General features: G+C 44.0%; 1 long non-coding RNA gene across 1 annotated transcript in view; it reads left to right on the forward strand.

Moving 5' to 3' along the window:
- LOC135378111 (uncharacterized) overlaps positions 1-13,309 on the forward strand; it is a 149,337-nt gene extending 136,028 nt beyond the window's left edge. The window contains exon 3 of the long non-coding RNA XR_010418272.1: positions 13,092-13,309. This is a non-coding gene — a long non-coding RNA (uncharacterized LOC135378111). The remainder of the gene's footprint in view (positions 1-13,091) is intronic.
- The last annotated feature ends 3,335 nt before the right edge of the window (positions 13,310-16,644 follow it).

The following is a 16,644-nucleotide window of genomic DNA, read 5'->3' on the forward strand; positions in this document are numbered from 1 at the left end:
GCTGCAACTGTTGCTAAGTACTTGGGCAGGTCATTCACATAGACCAAAAATAGAAAAGGTCCTAGTATAGACCCTTGCGGGACACCGCAAGAAGTCACACGCATTGACGAGCGTTTGCTACCAATTTTAACATACTGTTTTCTGTTGGTTAAGTAACTCCTGAAGAGATCAAGAAGTAGCCCTCGTACCCCATAGCGTTCTAATTTAATTAATAAAATATTATGATTAACAACGTCAAATGCCTTTGTAAAATCAATAAATGTGCCCAATGTTAAAATTTTGCTATCCATGTTGTTCTTTAAATACTCAACAATATCAACCAACGCGATTTCAGTGGATTTTTTCTTCGTGAATCCATATTGCGAAGGCGAAAGTAAGTTTTTATCAGAAACAAAGTTCTGCAACCTGGATAGTATACTTCTCTCAAATACTTTACTGATCACAGACAGAACAGATATTGGACGATAATTTGTGGTAGCCAACCTGACACCTTTTTTGAAAACAGGCACCACCTTCGCAATCTTTAATTCGTCTGGAAAAGACCCCTCTTGATACATGGAGTTAATTAATTTAGCTAAAGGAACAGATAATACATGTCGGAAGCGTTTCAACACAGAAACAGATATCCCATCATGCCCAGCTGATTTTGTATTGTTTAATTTCTGAATGATACTCTCGATTTCTAATGGAGTAACTGGCGCAAGGAAAAACGAGTCCGGATTGCGCGGAGGCAGTGGCAGTTCTGGAACATCATTATCTCCATCGACATCGCTTATGACAAAACTTTCATTGAGCATCTCTGCAATTGTTTGCTTGTCGTTAACAAGCTGTCCGCCAGTACCACGGAGCGCAGGAACGTCATTCACTGGAGCTGTTCGACACAGAACTTGATTAATCGTACTCCAAACCTTTTTGCTATTACCAACACCGTTATTGATGCTTTCCTGGTAGTACAATATTTTTGCATGGCGTAGCACTCTGTGTAAAATGGCAGCGTATGCGGAATAACGATCCTTTAACGTTACGTTATGTGGATGAATACGAACTTTTTTATATAAATTGTTTTTGTGTTTAATGCTTCTTAGCATTGCAGGTGTTACCCATGGCTTCCTTATCTTATTCCTCTTACTAACTGTTACAGTATGTGTCGCAGCTTGTATTGATGTGGAGAGATTTGTAAGAAAGTCATTACACTTAACATCAACTGAGGCATCAGAATTTAAGAACGACCAATCTACCGCTTCCAGCAATGTTCCCAATGCCACAAAATCAGTGAACGTCTTTTCCCTGATGCTATCATCTCGTGGACAAGCTGCTTTAACAGACATGAAGACTAGTTCGTGATCCGTGATCCCTGTTGCAACAACTTCACAAACAACCTCATTTTCATAAAAATTAGTTGTAATGTGATCAATAATGGTTGACGATCCATCATCTGTAAACCTAGTCGGGACTTTGACCAACTGATTTACACCATAGTTCGTTAGGAGTTCCAAATAGTTGACAGCAACAGAGCCCTGCTTCAGACAATCAATATTAAAGTCACCAAGGATCAGTACATTTGATTTAGTTGTCCATAGTGAGTGCAATGTAGCCTCCAACTCATTTAAGAACACAGAGGCATTTACTGAAGGAGACTTGTAAACTACACCAACAATCAGGGATGAGTTTCTGAATGGCATAGCCCTGCCGATAGTCAGCTTCGGTAACTCGATAAATAAACTTTCGCACATTGGAACACTTATGGACAGGTCGGGTCGCTGTCTGAATGGCAAGTCCTCCTTCACGTATAATGCAACGCCTCCATGCTCTCTCTCAGCTCTGTTACAAAAGATTGCCGAGTAACCAGTTATATGAAAAAACTGAGAGGTTTCATCATCAAGCCATGTTTCAGAAAGAGCAAATATCTGTATACTTGCCGACGAAAGCAACGTTTGTACATCATCGAAATGTTTATTTAAACTACGAATGTTTAAATGCGCGGCACAGAAGCCAGAGTTGTGCGTTTCGTCACAGAAATCATCCACAGAAAGCATGGACATACCAAAAAAAGAAAAAAAATAAGCAGTGAGGGCCGCTCTACAGCCTCTGAATATCATTCACATGTTCAATACAAATGCGCTCAGCTTTGTCATTTTTTTTAACGAAGATACGACCATTTCGTACCCACACGTACATGTACCCTATGTATTCAGGCACCCTAGCCATTATACGAGAACGCCACACGCGCTAAAAGACCTGGTTACCTGCCTACACGGTGCAGCCATCTTCTCGAAGCTGGACTTAAACGACGGCAACCATCAGCTACTCCTAAAGGAAGACTGCCGTCATATCACAACGTTTGCAACTCACATGGGACTTTACAGGTACAAGCGGTTGATCTTCGGAATAAACGCAGCCACCGAACTTTTTCAAAATACGATTTGTCAAATGCTTGAGGGCATGATAAACATCAGCGACGTCTTCTGGTATATGGCTAGACGGAAAGAGAACACAACATTTCCCTCGATGCTGCCCTGAAATGTCTCGCCGACTGCGGAATTACACTGAGTCCAAAAAAATGCTCCTCCTTCCAGCGTGAGTTGACATTCTTCCGACATATCTTTTCAGAAAAAAGGACGAAACCAGATCCCACTGAGGTTCAAGGATTCCTACGTATGTCGCCCCCAAGAGATGTGTCTGAAGTGAGAAGCCTCCTCGGCATGACCACCTACTGTGGCAGGTTCATCCCTAACCTAGCTCAGCTAACAGCGCCTTTACGTTCCCTGACAAAAAAGGACACAGCATAGATTTCCACAAAAGAACATAAAAAAAAGCATTAGAGCAGCTTAAAGATGTGCTCATGCACAGCAGCAACCTGGCATACTTCAACCAGAACAAAACCACGCATTTCACGGTTGATGGTGGTCCAAAGGGATTAGGAGCCATCCTCGCGCAGGATGACGGTGACAAAACTCATGTGGTAGCCCATGCCAGCCGTAGCCTTACAGATGCAGAGGAACGCTCCACGCAAATCGAGAAGGAGGCTCTCGCTGCCGTTTACACTTCAACATCTACCTCTATGGAACACATTTTGTGGTATACACTGATCACAAACCGCTTTTGAATATACCAACGAGTCCAAGTTCGCAACCATCTGCAGGAATTGAACGACTATGTCTTCGAATTCAGCCGTAGAGCTTCACTGTACAACACCAAAAAGGACAAGAGAATCCTTCAGACCACATGACACGACATCCCGTAGGACAAACCAACGCCAGGTTTGGAACTAGCAACTAGCAAGGTCCCTGACGCGTAGGGGAGACCGGGGAGAGTTGTTACACTCGGTACCTAAAAACGAACAAACAAACAAAAAGAAAGCAAAGTAGAGCAGCTGAGCCGTTTTCACGCCGCACAGCAAATATCTCGGCGTAATCATTGACAAACGCCTGTCATGGTCCCACCACATCAAGGCACTCTCGGCCAAGACGTCCAACTTTGCGAACGTCCTGCGACGGGTCTCTGGACTGTCGTGAGGTCCATCTTGTGACGACCTGCGCCGAGTACACCACTCGCTCGTGTTAGGCCTGCTGCGCTACAGCCTCCCGGTGTTGCACGGCCTGAGTAGGACTGGCGAGCGTGAGGTCCCCAATATCCAGGCCCGCAGCCTTCGAGTGTGTCTGGGCTTGCCTAAGACGACCGAAACATACTCAGTCCTTGCGGAGGCACGTGAACCACCTGCAAACATCCTGCGTGACAGGAAGACCCTTCGAGTCTACACGCGGATCCTAACGCGGCACCCCTTCCACTATCTCCGACTCATAGGAAGTGACTGCCCTGACTCTGCCTTTGGTGGCGTTGTCGACCCCCTGCGGGTGGTTGTGCCCCAGCCTTCTTGTACCGTGTCCTTTGCCCCTCCTTTGTGGGCCCTCGACCGGCCCTTCGTGTGCTCCACTATCCCCGACCTTGGGCGAAAGAATGACACGCCTTCCGCTGTCGCACGTCAGCTTGCCCTGGAGCACCTCTCCACGCTACATGACCAGCGGCTAGCTGTGTACACCGATGGGTCGGTCGTACCTGACAGAGCGAGCGCAGCATTTTATGTGCCCCACGAGGACATCGAGCGCACCTTTAAACTTGCAAACGAGTCGTCATCCACGGAGGCTGAACTCTTTGCAGTGCAGGCGGCGCTTGAGCACATTTCCATCTCGCCTCTCGCCACGCCTGTTTGTTAGCTGCACGAGCAAACACTAACTGGAAACTTTCATTAATGATGAAAGATGGAAGTCACTGTAAAGGTTAGCCAGGCTGTAGGACTCGAACCCACATCTTCTGGATTACCGGTTCAGGACTCTACCAATTATCTCTCAATTGTCTCATGTTAAACGTTCATTGTCATGGAAAGTATAGCAAGGTGCACACAGCACAATACTTGTTTCAGTCACGAGTAAGCAAAAATTTTCCGTTCTTGCAATTTTCAAGTTTTGCACGACACACACTAAAGCTCTAAATATTGCACGTGTTCGTAATGTTTATTCAACTTTCGGAAAACTTTTCACGGATTTTCAACGGAATACGTCCCACAGCTAAGTCCACTCCAGAGGTAAAGTGTCGTAGGGGTCAGTTGTCACATACCTCAACTGGTGAAACAAGTGACGGCGCAAACTATACCCGCGAGAAAGTGTGTCAGTAGCATTTTTAGTAAATCTTAGAGATCGTGTAATAATTTAGTGCCGCTTTTACATTTAGAATGCCGGTCTACCAGCCAGTAATGGCGAGCTTGCATTAATCCTGTACAGCCATAGACAGATGTGCAAATATGAAATGTATGATTTGAGATAATAGGTTGTTCTCTGAGCGCTTATTATGCTCTCCGTATGCACTTCGAATGGTATTTCATTCGGTACACCTCCACAATAGATATTATGAGAAAATGCAGCTGAAAATGTGCTGTGCAGCTGAAAAAGTGCTGAGAAAATGCTGCCCCAGCTCGTGTGACAATCTGCCCCGCTACTGGGGCGTATTGTCACACTTGACGACCTGCGCGAGAATGTCTTTTATAAACTGTTTTTGAAAGCCAGCTTTAGTTTAATATGTGCCTTGTGTAGCCAAACGATCGCACTAAAATCCAGCGTTGGTTTCATCAGCCCGACCAATGTATTTTCGTAACAGCAAGGTCAGAAGTAAAAACTGTGACAAGTCTCCTCGATCTCCCCTACGTCCATTTCCTGTCAGAACAGCGGTACCTAGCGCGATGAACATGGAGAAAGAACACGCAGAAAAGAGCTCACAAGCAATTCAAGCATCCCCTTCTATGAGACATGATCTGTTAAATCAGCCGAACGGTCAAGCCCTACAAGCCTCCAGAGACGGAGCTGTCTGTGACGCCACAAGGTTTAATACTGCGAGGGACAAAGTTACTGATGCCTTCGGATCTTCAGGAACGTGCAGTTCAGCTTGCCCACAAAGGACACATCGGTATGGTGAAGACTAAACAACTCATCCGCGAGTCTGTGTAGTTTCCCAACATGGATACCCTTGTAGAAAGGGCAGTGCGAAATTTCATTCCATGCCAAGCTACCCCACATGGACCGAAACGCGATACTCTAAAGCCAACTCCGCCTGATAGCCCTTGGCAAAACCTTGCCATGGACTTTGCAGGTCCATTTCCGCATGGAAAGCATCCTCTATTACTTGAGGAGCAAGTTAGAATGGTGCAAGTGAGCTGGTGTACTGTAGAAAGAGGTAACATTTCCTTGAGTTTGAGGAACACACAGTACGACACACAGTGCGTGTCCTCTTCGTATTGTGTGTTCCTCAAACTCAAGGAAATGTTACCTCTTTCTTCTATTACTTGTTGATGATCATTCCCACTTCCCGGTGGTGGAAGTTGTCCCATCAACAACAGCATCATCAGCCATAGCAGTACTAAGAAGAACTCTATCATAATTCGGCATCCCGAACAAAATAAAAACCGACAACGGACCTCCTTTCAACCCTAATGAGTTTAAACTCTTGGCACAGGAACTCGATTTCCGACGTCACGGAGTGACTCCATTATGACCGGCAGCGAATGGATGCTTAACGCTTCATCCAAACTCTCATGAAGGTGATTAAAGCACGTCACGTGGAAGAGCAGAACTGGGTGCAGAGAATCCACGATTTTCTGCCTTGCTAATACCACGATACTGCACATGCCACTACAAAGCATTCGCCATATGAGCTTCTCTTGGGAAGGAAAATGGTGACCACCTTGCCAAGTGCGCCATGAGACTACGAACACACATGACGCTACTCACTCGAAGGATACAAGAGCTAAAGATATGTCGACAGCACGAGCAGACGAAAGACGTAATACAAAGGAACACACCCTATACAGGAAGGAGATAACGCCCTCCTCAAACAGAAGAAAATCAACAAGTTGACGCCAACATTTGACCCTGTGCCTTATTTTGTAGTAGAATCACAGCAAAAAGAAGCAATGTAATCACATGCAACGCAAGTTTCTTTTTATGTACAGGGTGTTGCAGCTAAATGCGAACATATTTTTTTTAAATATCACTTTTTCCGAGATGAAATCAATTGTAATATAGCATGTGCTGAAGGGCACTCCTTAGGAGGGCAATATCGTAATTAACTTTCAATAAATAACTTTTTAATTATAAAAGCTGCGAACTTGTCCCAATGAGAACATCTGGTCCCTCCGGTCAGCTGATACCGGAGCCATTTTCAGAACAAAAATCCGTTCGATAGGTCGTCCGCAAAAAAATTCGTGAAGGATCACCATATTTTTCTTTATTTAGTTCATTGCGCATCTTCGGAGACGCGTATTTCCTTCACCTCCGATGTGAGAGGGCGATGGAGCACAGTGCCGCCTCATGCGTCGAAGATGACCTTTAACTTGTGGAAACAAAACAAAAACAAATGTATCGGGTGACTCTATCGGAACTGCCCTTATCTTGGGTTGCATTCTTTTTCCAAGACGCAAGAGGCAATAGTGTGCTCTTTCACCCTCTCACATTGTGGGTGAAGGAAAGTCGCGTCTCCGAAGATGCGCAATGAACAAAATAAAGAAAAAAAAAGGTGTTCCTTCGCGAATTTTTTGCGGACGATCTATCGACCGGATTTTTGTTCTAAAAACGGCTCCGGTGTCAGGTGACCGAAGGGGCCAGATGTTCTCATTGGGACAACTTCGTAGCTTTTATAATTAAAAAGTTAATTATTGAAAGTTAATTAAGACCTTGCCTTAGGAGTTTGCTAATGCGCTCCGAAGGAGTGCCCTTCAGCATATGCTATATTGCAATTGATTTCATCCCGGAAGAAGTGATGTATATATCTTTAAAAAATATGTTCGGGATATATATAAATTATTTATATATTATTAGCATTATTATTTATATTTATATTATATTTATATATATTATTTATATATATATAAATATATTTAGCTGGGACACGCTGTATATTCAAACTCAAACTCAACTCTTCAAAAAACTTGGAGCGGAGTACGAGTATACACCTAAAGCAGAATATAGCGATGAAGACGACGAACTACTTGATGATTGAAGAAGTGGCAGTCGACAAAGCCAAACCAGTAATGACCAGTAGGGCACTGACCAGCATCGCAGCGATCTTCCCACACATGGCTCTGTTTCTCCAACCGGTATACCCCTGTTGAAGCTCAACCGATGTGCCACGAGCAGGGGCGGATCCAGACCCTCGGTTTTTTTTTTTTTTTTTGGGGGGGGGGGTTTCTTTGTCGAAGCGCGTAGCGTGGGTAGGGAGAGAGGGAAATTCAATGTATAAACCGACGTTTGGGGGGCGACCCCTCACCCCCGCCCCCTTGGATCCGCCACTGGCCACCAGAAAGCTGAACTACACCTAGAGCTGCAACCACAGGCGCTGTGACTTCACTTCCAAACGTTTTTTTTTTTTTGTATTATTCGTTTTGTGTTTTCAGTGCTGTTTATATAGAAAAGGTGGAGGGGAATGTCATGTCATATAATTAGCGAGTGGATTTTTAGGCACTAACAGGGGGGCGCTCTTGGCCGCATAGCACGCAGTATGCCAATCACCATCGCGGATGATATCGCACTGTCTCCCAATAAGCTGAGAAAAGGGCGCACACCTTTTTACGTATCAACTTTCCTTCCAATGGGAAGATAAAACGATACGATTCTGAAGGTTGGTTGGCCTAGAACGATTTATGCGACGAAGAGCGCTATCTGTTAGTGCCTAAAAATCCGCTCTCATATCGTACGCGCTTACAGCCAAGCCGAATTATTCTGCTGGCAACCAGGGGTAGAGCAAGACGGCAGAATAAAGAATGGAGTGCGAACCTGTCGGTTGCAACACATCTTCTAGATAGGGCGCGCTCAGATCTAGCACTGGGAACGAGGGCTAGACGGAAGTGCAGCTGGTGCAGCGACGGTTATCTCGCCTGCCGCAAGGCTTCTGCCATGGCACACCAACCTAACCAACCGCTTCGTCGTCCGTTAGCCTAAATGACCTAACCTCTCTTGGAAATTTACGAATAACAAAGTAATTCATTGCTAGCGTACGCGCGACTTCCGGTTGGCCTCGTTCCCAGGGCCAAAATGGCGGCTTGTCCTATCAGTGTTGCCAAATTTGGGGAGAGGTCGCTAAATTTAGCGGATTTCGGGGTGTGTCTACCCACACAATTTTGTATTTGGGATTAGCGGATTTTTTGGTGACTTTCTGACATGTTCAGCGACTTTCGAGCGACACGAATATTCCTTCATGAAGTCAGGAAGAATCGTGATTTTCCTGTCACATTTCGGTGGACAGCAAGCTCTGGCGAAAAATAATATGAAATCTCGTAACCTTTCGCCGGGCGTAACTGCTCAGGGTCACTCCCATGTCACGGAGAGCTCCTGCTGTTCTTCGCAGCGCTTGTGTCTTTGAGGTGTTTCCGGTTTGCCCCTTTTCTGACGCGCTGCGTGAACTAGACGCAAGTGCTTTCCAAAATGCCTCCTGAGTAAGATCAAAAGCATCACAAGAGCATGGTGATGCTGCCAGTATTCAAGGGATAGCTTCGTCCAGTCAAAGACTGTGACACAAGGGCCCAGTGCATCTACGAGGGGTAGTCATAAAGTTTTAATTAATACCTCGAAAAAATAGTTGCATACAAAAGTACACGTTGAAATCCACGTGCCACAGTACCGCAGCACGCCGCTATAGGAGACAAAACAAAATGGCGCTATGTTGTTTGGCGTAGCCCGTATAAAGTGGAGTATTGTGCGGTAATTCGTTTTCTGCATTTGAAGGGGAACAACGCTGCAACAATCCGTGCTGAGTTGGTGGAACTGTATGGCAACAATGCACCATCATATGACACAGTGGTTATATATAGGTGGCACAGACGCTTCCAGTGTGGTCAAACAAGCCCGAATGACGAAGAACGAAGTGGCAGGCCATCTCTCTGTGAAGAACCGGGAATCGCAACACAAGTGGAGGCCCTGGTGCTCAAAGACCGGCGTATCACAATCGAGGCGATACTGGAAAAAGTGAAAATCAGTCATGGATGAGTTTTCAACATCTTGCACGATATTTTGAACATGACAAAGGTCGCCGCCCGCTGGGTTCCGCGACTGCTCACACCCATTCAAAAAGTCACCCCCCAAAAAAACCGAGTCAGCAGCAGAGTGTTGCAGCTGTGTCAGGCCAATCCAGATGACTTCTTTAGCCGCAAAATCACCATGGACGAGTGCTGGGTGTATCACTATGACCCTGAGACAAAGGAGTAAAGCAAGCAGTGGAAACATGTGGAATCACCACCGCCGAAAAAGGCGAAGACCCAACCATCATCGGGCAAGGTGATGCCGAGTGGTTTTGGGGACTGCCATGGTGTGGTGCTAACAGATTATGCTCGTAAGGGGCAAACCATCACTGGAGCATACTACGACGACGACGACGACGTTGCGGGAGGCTGTCAAGACCACTGATCTCTATCTATAAAGGCTGGATCGCGCATGGGAGAGGGGCTCGTGGGGGAGAGGCGTGCCTTCGGGCCGCCATGTTGGCGGGCCCTAAAGTGCTGTGTGTGCCCATAGAAAACAATGGGAGGCAACAGAGATTGTGAGTATTTATTGCGCTGCCAGCATTGATCGTTGTTTGTCATCACACAATTTTGTAAGGTGCCAGTATACTGATGTATCCTAACAGTGTTTCACAGGTGTCCCGCCGTTCGATTCTTAATTACGTTAGGTTTTGCATTCCGAAACTAGACCGTCACCACAGTGCAGCGCTGGGGATTGTACTATAGCACGTTTCCCAGGCAATATTTCAATAAGAAACGACTTGAGGTTAGCAACAACCATGTATATAATATCCCGTACTGCGTTCTGAACAAAAATTGTTCCATAAAGAACGGTCCGGGAAAAGATATACTCGCATGGCAGAAAGAGATCGTTCTGTAGAATCACAGCCGTTGTTTTAGCCGTGTATGCGTTTAGTATGATTTATATCAAGCATCGCCTTAGAAAGAGCCTTTTAGTAAACGACAGCGGTGCTTTGCCTCGCAAATATGGACACACCGAAGCAGCGCAAATAATTACTTCACGCAATTAGATCACACTCGTTAGGACAGTTAATCAGGTAGTGATGTAAGATTAATCAATTAAGTTACTTAGAAAGTGGTAACACCTCCTTGAGACACAGGACTTATCTCTTTTTGAAGTACAGCACTTCTATGTTTGTTTGCTTTTTCCTTTATTTGTTCTGATTATTTGTAGGCGCGGTTGTGCCAAACTGAATGTCCTTCTCCAGCACTCACATGCTTTTGTTGAATACAACTGCAGCGTGAGAAAAGCTGCTTGGGGACGGGGTCCTGCTATCCAGTGCTGACTTTGTCATGCTTGTTATGTGGATGCCAAAAAAATGCAGCTCCACGTATGGTCTTCAAATTGCAACAGGACTATTTGGAGCTTGAAACAGTTGTGATTTTGTCATTTTTGCCCTCGTGTACCCAGTCTGTGAAACGCAAACAAAAAATGTCTAACACGATATGCTTTTGTAATGAAGATCACTGATGATGAGTAAAGAAATATACGAGTTCAAGTTTATTCAATATTTTATATCATTCATTATATTATTCAACATTTTATGTCAAGTTTATACAACATCAAGTTTATTCAAGTTCAAGATTTATTTCTCGCACTTATGCGTTTCAGGATACAATGAACGTGCAGGGACGTCGCAAAAGACTACATTTATTGTTTTGTGACCTTGCTACAATGGCAATATATATTTTAGGAATGACAATGGTCAGGTACGCTCCCTAAATTTGTAGCACTCAATTTTAGGTTGGAATGAGCAATGAATAGCAACTTCCTTCCTGATATTTTCTCATATATGCTAAATTTTAAATTTAATGTGATCGAATATGTGATATAATATGTGATAAATGAATGTGATCAACAGTAGATATAAACAACATGAGTAGCCAGAGAAGTGCATTCTCAATAAATAATTTTCTTCTTATAGCGTATATGTGCATGCCTATTAACTGAAACAATTATCACAGTTCCCTGACAAGTTTTAATTTCTGAGAGTGTACTGTAGAGGCTGCTTAGATCTACAACAGTTCATACAAGGTATTATATACTGTGAATGCCTTTAAAAATCCCATGTGACACATATGCCTTTACTTTCTGGAGGTGCTGTGGTAGTCAAAGTTTGTGGGCATTATGCAGGTTCTGCACCCATTTCTTGAGTATGTCGAGGCAGCTGTGAAGTAACCTGCATTGATGATGATTATTCCAATTTTTATGGTGCATCGACAACAAAGGAAATAATACATCAGAACATTGGTTTGGGTGCAACCAGTTAAAAATGAATATGTTGTTTAATAAATGCATTGGACAAATGTTAAAACATCACTTTAAAACATGATTTACAATCCCTGTATCTTCTAAAAATTAAAAAGATTAAAAACTATTCTAAAAAGAATATGGGGAACTCTTCTAAAAAGAATTATAATCTCTAATTATTATATTGCTGGGTGAAGGAGCCTAAAGTGTAAGGTGTGTTTCTGATGTGAACATGTAAGAAAATATGCAAAACTGAGAGAGGCTAACCACTGTGCGTGCACTGAGGTTGTTCCTTCCTGTAAACTAGAAACCAGTGGATGAGGAACGTGATACTTACCTGTACACCCAGCCGTATCACACTGCACAGATTATTCACTGGGTAGCCCTCATGACGAAACCTGTATTGAGAGACCACTTTTGCCTTAAAAACTGCTACAAATAGCACACACGCTACAAATTATAACTATCGTAACAAGCTGACGATACAGCTCAGACACAAAGGCGTTATTCAAGTCGCGCCACACCACCGTTACGTAGGATTCTTTGTCACAAATCAAACCAAGGCACAAAACGATACCAATACATGAAAAAAAGGTAACAATCGTGGTCTCATTATGACGTAATACCGAACTTGTGCGCGAAGGTAATTCCAAGAAATGAATGTGGCACTTGCTTCCGCAGAGAACACCGTGTACCACGCTAGCAATGCATGCAAAAAAGCGCTCGAGTGCTCGCACATATATTGATGACAACACTACCTGTGTAGTGTAACATGTTCTTTCAAGCATATTATGCACTCAAACTGTATTTGCCGCCGGGTAAAATGCAAGTGTGCTCGATTGAACGTCGGAAGAGCGATCAAGCAACCTGCATCCAGTGCTCGTTTTGGGCAAAAAAACACTTCATAATGGTAAACTAAATATGCAGAATGGACGCCTATTTATTCCTTGATGAAGAGTGACTCACCTGTATAAATTTAGGCCCTGTAACCTTGCCAGTACGGTTGGTACGACCGTAAATGCAAGAAGTTGCCATGATCGCTGCGGCGACTGTTGTGGGTACAGTAAGATGGCGGCCGGTTTCTTCACGCTCGCGCTCTCAATCCGCGATCCAGCCTTTTACAATCGAGATCAGTGGTCAAGACCGAGCGTCGCGGGAAGCTGTCCAAGGGGGCGCTTTTGCTCCACGACAACGCCCCCAGCTCATTCTACACAGGACACAGTCACACATGCTGCTTCTTTGGGTTATAACATTCACCCCCGCCCCCCTTTCTCTTGACAGAGCACCCAGTGACTTCTTCCTCTTTCCTCGGATGAAGGAACCACTGCGTGGCAGGAATTTTCAGAATGACGACGAGGTGATTTTCGAGGTGGACCTTTACCTGAACAGCCAAAATGCAGATTTGTACAACCAAGGTCTCCGCCAAGTCATCCATCGTTCGGAAAAATGTGTCGCATTGAAGGGTGAATATGTAGATAAGGATTAACACCATTACCAAGTTTCATGGTCGCAGCTTTCTTTTTTTGAGGTGATAATTAAAACTTTATGACTATCCCTCGTATTGCAAGTGTGAAATTTATGCGAGGTTGTCAGACATAAAGAAGCATAGTAGGTCGCAAAAAGACGAGAAGGCATCGGAACCTTTTGCAAGCAATAAGCAAAACCACGTTCGGTGCCTCCGATGACAAAACGAGAAGTTCTGCAGATGTTCAAGGTTCCGAATTTTCTTTACTTTCTCTTGTTCTCATCCACTCAGACTCATTTTGTCATAACCTCTCTTGGCCATCTAGCCCACTCATTCGCTGAAACATCCTGGTAGGTCTGTCACCACATTGTTTCATGATGTGCAGCGAACAAGGGCACAGTAGTGGCAGCGACTTTTTAGCGACTTTCAGTTTAAATTTTAGCGACTTTTAGCGACTTTTCGGGACGCCACTAGCGATTTGCTGCGAATGAGATTTGGCAACACTGTCAGTCCTATCTTGAATATGTGTGATTTCTATTACCTGTTACACAACACAACGGTCACTAGTCAAGCCTCTGTACAGAGCCAGAACCAAAAGGGTACGAAAGTCGCAAGAAAACCAAACATCTGCAAAGTTGCCAACAGTTATGGGTGACATCATGACATCAAAGGCTTTCGCAGGATGAAGGGAGATGGCCAGGCTATCGACAACTGCTGACGTTCTCCGAGAGATGGTATTAGTAACGACGACGAAAAGAATGCTCCTCTCCTCCCAACCCGAACGCATTTGAAGCGACGAAATCAAGTACGAAAGAACCGCACGTAAACGCGTTCCGCACAACAGGGCGATTAGCTTATACATAGTCCGCATCGAGCAAGGCGCTGTGGCAAACCACCGCCAGCATCAGCGCCCTTTGGGATTAAAAACAATCCGGCAGTGTTTAATTTAATCGGCGAGCCGATGTTCACGGAGAAAGTGGTTAATTAGGACAGTAATGGAAGATCCCTGGCCAACCCATCATGATTCTCTAGAATAACACCCTGGGCGTCGACTAAAGAAGAGAAGCTTGCTACATAGCGCCGCGCCAAAATTATCAGGGAGCCTGGTCAATTGAAAAAGGAATTGTATTGCGTACGTGTAACTTCATCACACACTCTAAGAAATGTTCTGTTGTTTCAACGGGGAACTAGTGGGAAGAAAATAACTCAGGCCCCCTACACAGGGGACTGTAAAATAATCATTATAGCACATCTGTGTGTGAAACATCTGTCCCATCAAGTTTACTACCAAAGAAACTTGTTCACTCCGTCTTCACTTCCCTTGATATACTACGTTCAATTAATCTCCATGCTCCTTCTCGTTCGCTTAGATCTCATGCCAGCTTTCATGTCGACCGCATATACAAGCTAAGTCCCGATTAGTCGTCTACTAACGTGCTGGAATAAGTTGTTCGAGAATCACGATGTTGATATTTGCTGATTTTCCTAACGTTACAAATGCCATCAAATCAATTTCTAATGTATGATTTAGTGGTTTCGTCTTTCTCATGACTGACTTTAACAGTTGCTGTTTCGTCCACTGATGTGTAGCTTCTTTCTATTTATGTTTGGTGCACCATTTCCCAGATCTTCAGGTTGTTTATGGGCACCTGATCAAAACTAAACTTAGTATTATTATTTTGCAAAGTGCCCGTGTTCTCAAAATAACAGAGCTAGTTACACAAAAATACGCACAGTGCGATAATAATTGTGTATATTTCCCGCATGGAAGAGGTTCCCAGTTTGCGTAGGAGACACAGAATAAGGAGCTGATGCTTTCCTTTGATGACTTAGATGACACATTTGTACGAATGTAATGTCACCGCAGGCAGACAATTTCTAATATAAGCAATAACAATGGCAGCGTACGTGTAATAAATGACGTTATTTTTGTCAAGCAATGGTCCATGATACGCATTATTACACTGAAGACTACTACAGCCATTGACTGTGTGAGACTTAACGCACAGTTACTTTTGCTGGTTGGAATAACGGATAAGATAGCATGTTCATGTAAAAAACAGGCAGTCACATGCGCCTGACTGTGTAAGTATAACGAGTTGTTACTTATAGAGTAGCGTTTTGTAGGTGTCCATGTCGTCAATGCCGTTGGTTTGCTTAGCACCAAGTAGTGTTTCAAAGTAAGAGTTACTGCCTTCATTTGCACAGTCAACTTTACCGTTGTGTTCCATGTGACAAACCCTTACAACTTTGTTTGCATCGATTTTAAAATACAGGTAGTCTGCGCACATTCTGTCTGTGTATGAACTATAGCAAAGCATTTGACTTATGCTGTTTTTTTTCTCCAGCTTTTAACGGTCACTCTAACAACAGTCAAAGGGAAATAACATAGCTGTCTGAAGGGAAGCTACTGTCCGAACACCCAGGTTCTGGATTTCACAAAGGAGAGCTTTTGATCTGATCAGGGGTCCTATTTTCAGGAAGCATCAGAAGAGGATAATTAGCTTTCTTACTAACTAAATGCTGCTCTGGACCTGTGATCTGAATACTCTGTAATGATGAGAAACGAAAGCACTGAGGTGCATATCACGAGCGAGTTAGTTAATTAGTGACAGTAGCAGCCTTTTCTTTATTTTTACTTTGAAACACAGATGAAGTAAAGAACCCTGTTTCCGAAAACTCAACATTTCTTTTTTTACAGAAGACGGGTACATGGCTTTACTGGGGGAATGATAATCTAGTGTAGAAAGTAGGATTTTTACAGGGCCACCCATAGGCCATTCCATTCCGGTAAAAAAAAATGCATTTCCATTTGGTCTTGTACTGTTATAGGCTTTCCATCCCCGTTCCACTCCACGCTATGAGAAAAGCATAATGATTCCGAAATCACTTCAATTCTAGAGTGGCAAGTCCGTGGCTCTTCATTGCTCTGAATGGACTCTGATTGTAATGTGTGATTCTACTGCACAACCCTAACAGATAGTGATCAAAGGACACATGTAAGAGTCTGCAGTAACTGTCTCTTACCTCTGAAAGAAATCTGACGTTGGCTGCGGGTAGGCGATGTTTAAAACAAAGCTGCCATAAGGCAGCTCAGTGCGTCTCTGAGATCTGGTAGTCGGGACATGGCGATGAGTTATTAGCGGCAATCATAACATCCCGAAAGGTGTACAGGTTATCTGCACTGCAGGCTTGAGGGAAAGATTCAGAGATAGACATAATGCATTTGGTGTCCCGTTTTTGGATTGCAAATACATGGTCTGAAGTATGTTCTTGGTAGATTTTGATAATAGCGGTTCTTAAGTGACCTTTAATTCCACCTTTTATTCCTGTGTAAACATTTTGTGCTCGGTTTATGTGTTGTAGAGT

Source organism: Ornithodoros turicata, chromosome 1 (assembly GCF_037126465.1).
Source record: "Ornithodoros turicata isolate Travis chromosome 1, ASM3712646v1, whole genome shotgun sequence".
NCBI classification, from domain to species: Eukaryota; Metazoa; Arthropoda; class Arachnida; order Ixodida; family Argasidae; genus Ornithodoros; species Ornithodoros turicata.